Below are 6,737 nucleotides of genomic sequence, written 5' to 3'. Positions count from 1 at the left end.
ATGGGATGCAGGGGAAACTTTTACTCTGGTTTCTAGGTCTGTGTCCTAGTGCCTGTTAGAAGTTACTGCAGTTTTCACTGTAAACCCGAGTTGGAGCTAGTACCTCCCCATATATATGTTTGGAGTGGAGTTTGCAACTGAAGAAAAACTTTGTGTTCCCAACAAGCTAGGTGAAGTACGGCTTTCACACACACTTATCTCTCAGAACTGAGCATGTGGAGAGACGTTCGTTCATCTAGAAGAAAGGGAACGGGTTGCAGGTTAAACTTTTACTCTGGTTTCTCAGTCTGTTTCCTAGTACAGGTTTGATGTTCCTGCAGATTTCACTGTAAAATCGAGTTGGAGCAAGTACCTCCCCATATATATGTATGGAGTGGTGTTGGCAACTGAAGAGAAACTTTGTGTTCCCAACAAGCTAGGTGAAGGACGGCTTTCACACACACTTATCTCTCAGAACTGAGCATGTCGAGAGACGTTCTTTCATCTAGCAAAAAGGGAACGGGTTGCAGTGGAAACTTTTACTCTGTTTTCTCGGTCTGTTTCCTAGTGCCGGTTGGAAGTTCCTGCAGTTTTCACTGTAAAACCGGAGTTGGAGCTTGTACCTCTCCATATATATGTATGGATTGGAGTTTGCAACTGAAGAGAAACTTTGTGTTCCCAAGAAGCTAGGTGAAGGACGGCTTTCACACACATTTATCTCTCAGAACTGAGCATGTGGAGAGACGTTCGTTCATCTAGCACAAATGGAACGGGTTGCAGGAAAAACATTTACTCTGGTTTCTCGGTCTGTTTCCTAGTGCCGTCTTGAAGTTCCTGCAGTTTTCACTGTAAAACCGAGTTGGAGCTAGTACCTCCCCTTATATATGTATGGAGTGGAGTTTGCAACTGAAGAGAAACTTTGTGTTCCCAACAAGCTAGGTGAAGGACGGCTTTCACACACACTTATCTCTCAGAACTGAGCATGTGAAGAGACGTTCGTTCATCTAGCAAAACAGGAACGGGTTGCAGGAGAAACTATTACTCTGGTTTCTCGGTCTGTTTCCTAGTGCCGGTTAGAAGTTGCTGCAGTTTTCACTGTAAAACCGAGTTGGAGCTAGTACCTCCCCATATATATGTTTGGAGTGGAGTTTGCAACTGAAGAGAAACTTTGTGTTCCCAACAAGCTAGATGAAGGACGGATTTCACACACACATATCTCTCAGAACTGAGCATGTGGAGAGACTTTCGTTCAACTAGAACAAAGGGAACGGGTTGCAGGAGAAACTTTTACTCTGGTTTCTCAGTCTGTTTCCTCGTGCCGGTTTGATGTTCCTACAGTTTTCACTGTAAAACCGAGTTGGAGCTAGTACCTCCCCATATATATGTATGGAGTTGAGTTGGCAACTGAAGAGAAACTTTGTGTTCCCAACAAGCTAGGTGAAGGACGGCTTTCACACACACTTATCTCTCAGAACTGAGCATGTGGAGAGACGTTCGTTCATCTAGCAAAAAGGGAACGGGTTGCAGTGGAAACTTTTACTCTGGTTACTCGGTCTGTTTCCTAGTGCCGGTTTGAAGTTCCTGCAGTTTTCACTGTAAAACCGGAGTTGGATCTTGTACCTCTCCATATATATGTATGGATTGGAGTTTGCAACTGAAGAGAAACTTTGTGTTCCCAAGAAGCTAGGTGAAGGACGGCTTTCACACACATTTATCTCTCAGAACTGAGCATGTGGAGAGACGTTCGTTCATCTAGCACAAATGGAACGGGTTGAAGGAGAAACTTTTACTCTGGTATCTCGGTCTGTTTCCTAGGGCCGGCTTGAATTTCCTGCAGTTTTCACTGTAAATCCGAGTTGGAGCTAGTACCTCCCCTTATATATGTATTGAGTGGAGTTTGCAACTGAAGAGAAACTTTGTGTTCCCAACAATCTAGGTGAAGGACGGCTTTCACACACACTTATCTCTCAGAACTGAGCATGTGAAGAGACGTTCGTTCATCTAGCAAAACAGGAACGGGTTGCAGGAGAAACTATTACTCTTGTTTCTCGGTCTGTTTCCTAGTGCCGGTTTGAAGTTCCTGCAGTTTTCACTGTAAAACCGATTTGGAGCTAGTACCTCCCCATATATATGTACGGATTGGAGTTGGCAACTGAAGAGAAACTTTGTGTTCCCAACAAGCTAGGTGAAGGACGGCTTTCACACACACTTATGTCTCACAAAAGAGCATGTGGAGAGACGTTCGTTCATCTAGCACAAAGGGAACGGGTTGCAGGTGAAACTTTTACTCTGGTTTCTCGTTCTGTTTCCTAGTGCCGGTTTGAAGTTCCTGCAGTTTTCACTGTAAAACCGCGTTGGGGCTAGTACCTCCCCATATATATGTATGGAGTGGAGTTTGCAACTGAAGAGAATCTTTGTGTTCCCAACAAGCTAGGTGAAGGACGGCTTTCACACACACTTATCTCTCAGAACTGAGCATGTTGAGAGTCGTTCGTTCATCTAGAAGAAAGGGAATGGTTTGCAGGGGAAACTTTTACTCTGGTTTCTCAGTCTGTTTCCTAGTGCAGGTTTGATGTTCCTGAGATTTCACTGTAAAACCGAGTTGGAGCTAGTACCTCCCCATATATATTTATGGATTGGAGTTTGCAACTGAATAGAATCTTTGTGTTCCCAACAAGCTACGTGAAGGACGGCTTTCACAGACACATATCTCTCAGAACTGAGCATGTGGAGAGACGTTCGTTCATCTCGCACAAAGGGAACGGGTTGCAGGAGGAACTTTTACTCTGGTATCTCTGTCTCTTTCCTAGTGCCGGTTTGAAGTTCCTGCAGTTTTCACTGTAAAACCGAGTTGGAGCTAGTACCTCCCCATATATATGTATGGAGTGGAGTTTGCAACTGAAGAGAAACTTTGTGTTCCCAACAAGCTAGTTGAATTACGGCTTTCACACACAATTATCTCTCAGAACTGAGCATGTGGAGAGACGTTCGTTCATCTGGCACAAATGGAACGGGTTGCAGGGAAAACTTTTACTCTGGTTTTTCGGTCTGTTTCTTAGTGCCGGTTTGAAGTGACTGCAGTTTTCATTGTAAAACCGAGTTGGAGCTAGAACCTCCCCATATATATGTATGGATTGGAGTTTGCAACTGAAGAGAAACTTTGTGTTCCCAACAAGCTATGTGAAGGACGGCTTTCACACACACTTATCTCTCAGAACTGAGCATGTGGACAGACGTTCGTTCATCTAGCACAAAGGGAATGGGATGCAGGGGAAACTTTTACTCTGGTTTCTCGGTCTGTTTCCTAGTGCCGGTTAGAAGTTCCTGCAGTTTTCACTGTAAAACCGAGTTGGAGCTAGTACCTCCCCATATATATGTTTGGAGTGGAGTTTGCAAATGAAGAGAAACTTTGTGTTCCCAACAAGCTAGATGAAGGACGGATTTCACACACACATATCTCTCAGAACTGAGCATGTGGAGAGACTTTCGTTCAACTAAAACAAAGGGAACGGGTTGTAGGAGAAACTTTTACTCTGGTTTCTCAGTCTGTTTCCTCGTGCCGGTTTGATGTTCCTACAGTTTTCACTGTAAAACCGAGTTGGAGCTAGTACCTCCCCATATATATGTATGGAGTGGAGTTTCCAACTGAAGAGAAACTTTGTGTTCCCAACAAGCTAGGTGAAGGACGGCATTCACACACACTTATCTCTCAGAACTGAGCATGTGGAGAGACGTTCGTTCATCTAGCAAATATGGAACGGGTTGCAGTGGAAACTTTTACTCTGGTTTCTCGGTCTGTTTCCTAGTGCCGGTTTGAAGTTCCTGCAGTTTTCACTGTAAAACCGGAGTTGGAGCTTGTACCTCTCCATATATATGTATGGATTGGAGTTTGCAACTGAAGAGAAACTTTGTGTTCCCAAGAAGCTAGGTGAAGGACGGCTTTCACACACATTTATCTCTCAGAACTGAGCATGTGGAGAGACGTTCGTTCATCTAGCACAAATGGAACGGGTTGAAGGAGAAACTTTTACTCTGGTATCTCGGTCTGTTTCCTAGTGCCGGCTTGAAGTTCCTGCAATTTTCACTGTAAAACCGAGTTGGAGCTAGTACCTGCCCTTATATATGTATGGAGTGGAGTTTGCAACTGAAGAGAAACTTTGTGTTCCCAACAAGCTAGGTGAAGGACGGCTTTCACACACACTTATCTCTCAGAACTGAGCATGTGAAGAGACGTTCGTTCATCTAGCAAAACAGGAACGGGTTGCAGGAGAAACTATTACTCTGGTTTCTCGGTCTGTTTCCTAGTGCCGGTTTGAAGTTCCTGCAGTTTTCACTGTAAAACCGATTTGGAGCTAGTACCTCCCCATATATATGTACGGATTGGAGTTGGCAACTTAAGAGAAACTTTGTGTTCCCAACAAGCTAGGTGAAGGACGGCTTTCACACACACTTATGTCTCAGAACAGAGCATGTGGAGAGACGTTCGTTCATCTAGCAAAACAGGAACGGGTTGCAGGAGAAACTATTACTCTAGTTTCTCGGTCTGTTTCCTAGTGCCGGTTTGAAGTTCCTGCAGTTTTCACTGTAAAACCGATTTGGAGCTAGTACCTCCCCATATATATGTACGGATTGGAGTTGGCAACTGAAGAGAAACTTTGTGTTCCCAACAAGCTAGGTGAAGGACGGCTTTCACACACACTTATGTCTCACAAAAGAGCATGTGGAGAGACGTTCGTTCATCTAGCACAAAGGGAACGGGTTGCAGGTGAAACTTTTACTCTGGTTTCTCGTTCTGTTTCCTAGTGCCGGTTTGAAGTTCCTGCAGTTTTCACTGTAAAACCGCGTTGGGGCTAGTACCTCCCCATATATATGTATGGAGTGGAGTTTGCAACTGAAGAGAATCTTTGTGTTCCCAACAAGCTAGGTGAAGGACGGCTTTCACACACACTTATCTCTCAGAACTGAGCATGTTGAGAGTCGTTCGTTCATCTAGAAGAAAGGGAATGGTTTGCAGGGGAAACTTTTACTCTGGTTTCTCAGTCTGTTTCCTAGTGCAGGTTTGATGTTCCTGAGATTTCACTGTAAAACCGAGTTGGAGCTAGTACCTCCCCATATATATTTATGCATTGGAGTTTGCAACTGAATAGAATCTTTGTGTTCCCAACAAGCTACGTGAAGGACGGCTTTCACACACACATATCTCTCAGAACTGAGCATGTGGAGAGACGTTCGTTCATCTCGCACAAAGGGAACGGGTTGCAGGAGGAACTTTTACTCTGGTATCTCTGTCTCTTTCCTAGTGCCGGTTTGAAGTTCCTGCAGTTTTCACTGTAAAACCGAGTTGGAGCTAGTACCTCCCCATATATATGTATGGAGTGGAGTTTGCAACTGAAGAGAAACTTTGTGTTCCCAACAAGCTAGTTGAATTACGGCTTTCACACACAATTATCTCTCAGAACTGAGCATGTGGAGAGACGTTCGTTCATCTGGCACAAATGGAACGGGTTGCAGGGAAAACTTTTACTGTGGTTTTTCGGTCTGTTTCTTAGTGCCGGTTTGAAGTGACTGCAGTTTTCATTGTAAAACCGAGTTGGAGCTAGAACCTCCCCATATATATGTATGGATTGGAGTTTGCAACTGAAGAGAAACTTTGTGTTCCCAACAAGCTATGTGAAGGACGGCTTTCACACACACTTATCTCTCAGAACTGAGCATGTGGACAGACGTTCGTTCATCTAGCACAAAGGGAATGGGATGCAGGGGAAACTTTTACTCTGGTTTCTCGGTCTGTTTCCTAGTGCCGGTTAGAAGTTCCTGCAGTTTTCACTGTAAAACCGAGTTGGAGCTAGTACCTCCCCATATATATGTTTGGAGTGGAGTTTGCAACTGAAGAGAAACTTTGTGTCCCCAACAAGCTAGGTGAAGGACGGCTTTCACACACACTTATCTCTCAGAACTGAGCATGTGGAGAGACGTTCGTTCATCTAGAAGAAAGGGAACGGGTTGCAAGGGAAACTTTTACTCTGGTTTCTCAGTCTGTTTCCTAGTACAGGTTTGATGTTCCTGCAGATTTCACTGTAAAATCGAGTTGGAGCAATACCTCCCCATATATATGTATGGAGTGGAGTTGGCAACTGAAGAGAAACTTTGTGTTCCCAACAAGCTAGGTGAAGGACGGCTTTCACACACACTTATCTCTCAGAACTGAGCATGTGGAGAGACGTTCATTCATCTAGCAAAAAGGGAACGGGTTGCAGTGGAAACTGTTACTCTGGTTTCTCGGTCTGTTTCCTAGTGCCGGTTTGAAGTTCCTGCAGTTTTCACTGTAAAACCGGAGTTGGAGCTTGTACCTCTCCATATATATGTATGGATTGGAGTTTGCAACTTAAGAGAAACTTTGTGTTCCCAAGAAGCTAGGTGAAGGACGGCTTTCACACACATTTATCTCTCAGAACTGAGCATGTGGAGAGACGTTCGTTCATCTAGCACAAATGGAACGGGTTGAAGGAGAAACTTTTACTCTGGTATCTCGGTCTGTTTCCTAGTGCCGGCTTGAAGTTCCTGCAGTTTTCACTGTAAAACCGAGTTGGAGCTAGTACCTGCCCTTATATATGTATGGAGTGGAGTTTGCAACTGAAGAGAAACTTTGTGTTCCCAACAAGCTAGGTGAAGGACGGCTTTCACACACACTTATCTCTCAGAACTGAGCATGTGAAGAGACGTTCGTTCATCTAGCAAAACAGGAACGGGTTGCAGGA

This window comes from Camelus bactrianus, chromosome 27 (genome assembly GCF_048773025.1).
Source record: "Camelus bactrianus isolate YW-2024 breed Bactrian camel chromosome 27, ASM4877302v1, whole genome shotgun sequence".
Lineage (NCBI taxonomy): Eukaryota > Metazoa > Chordata > Mammalia > Artiodactyla > Camelidae > Camelus > Camelus bactrianus.
This window is presented reverse-complemented; position numbering follows the sequence as displayed.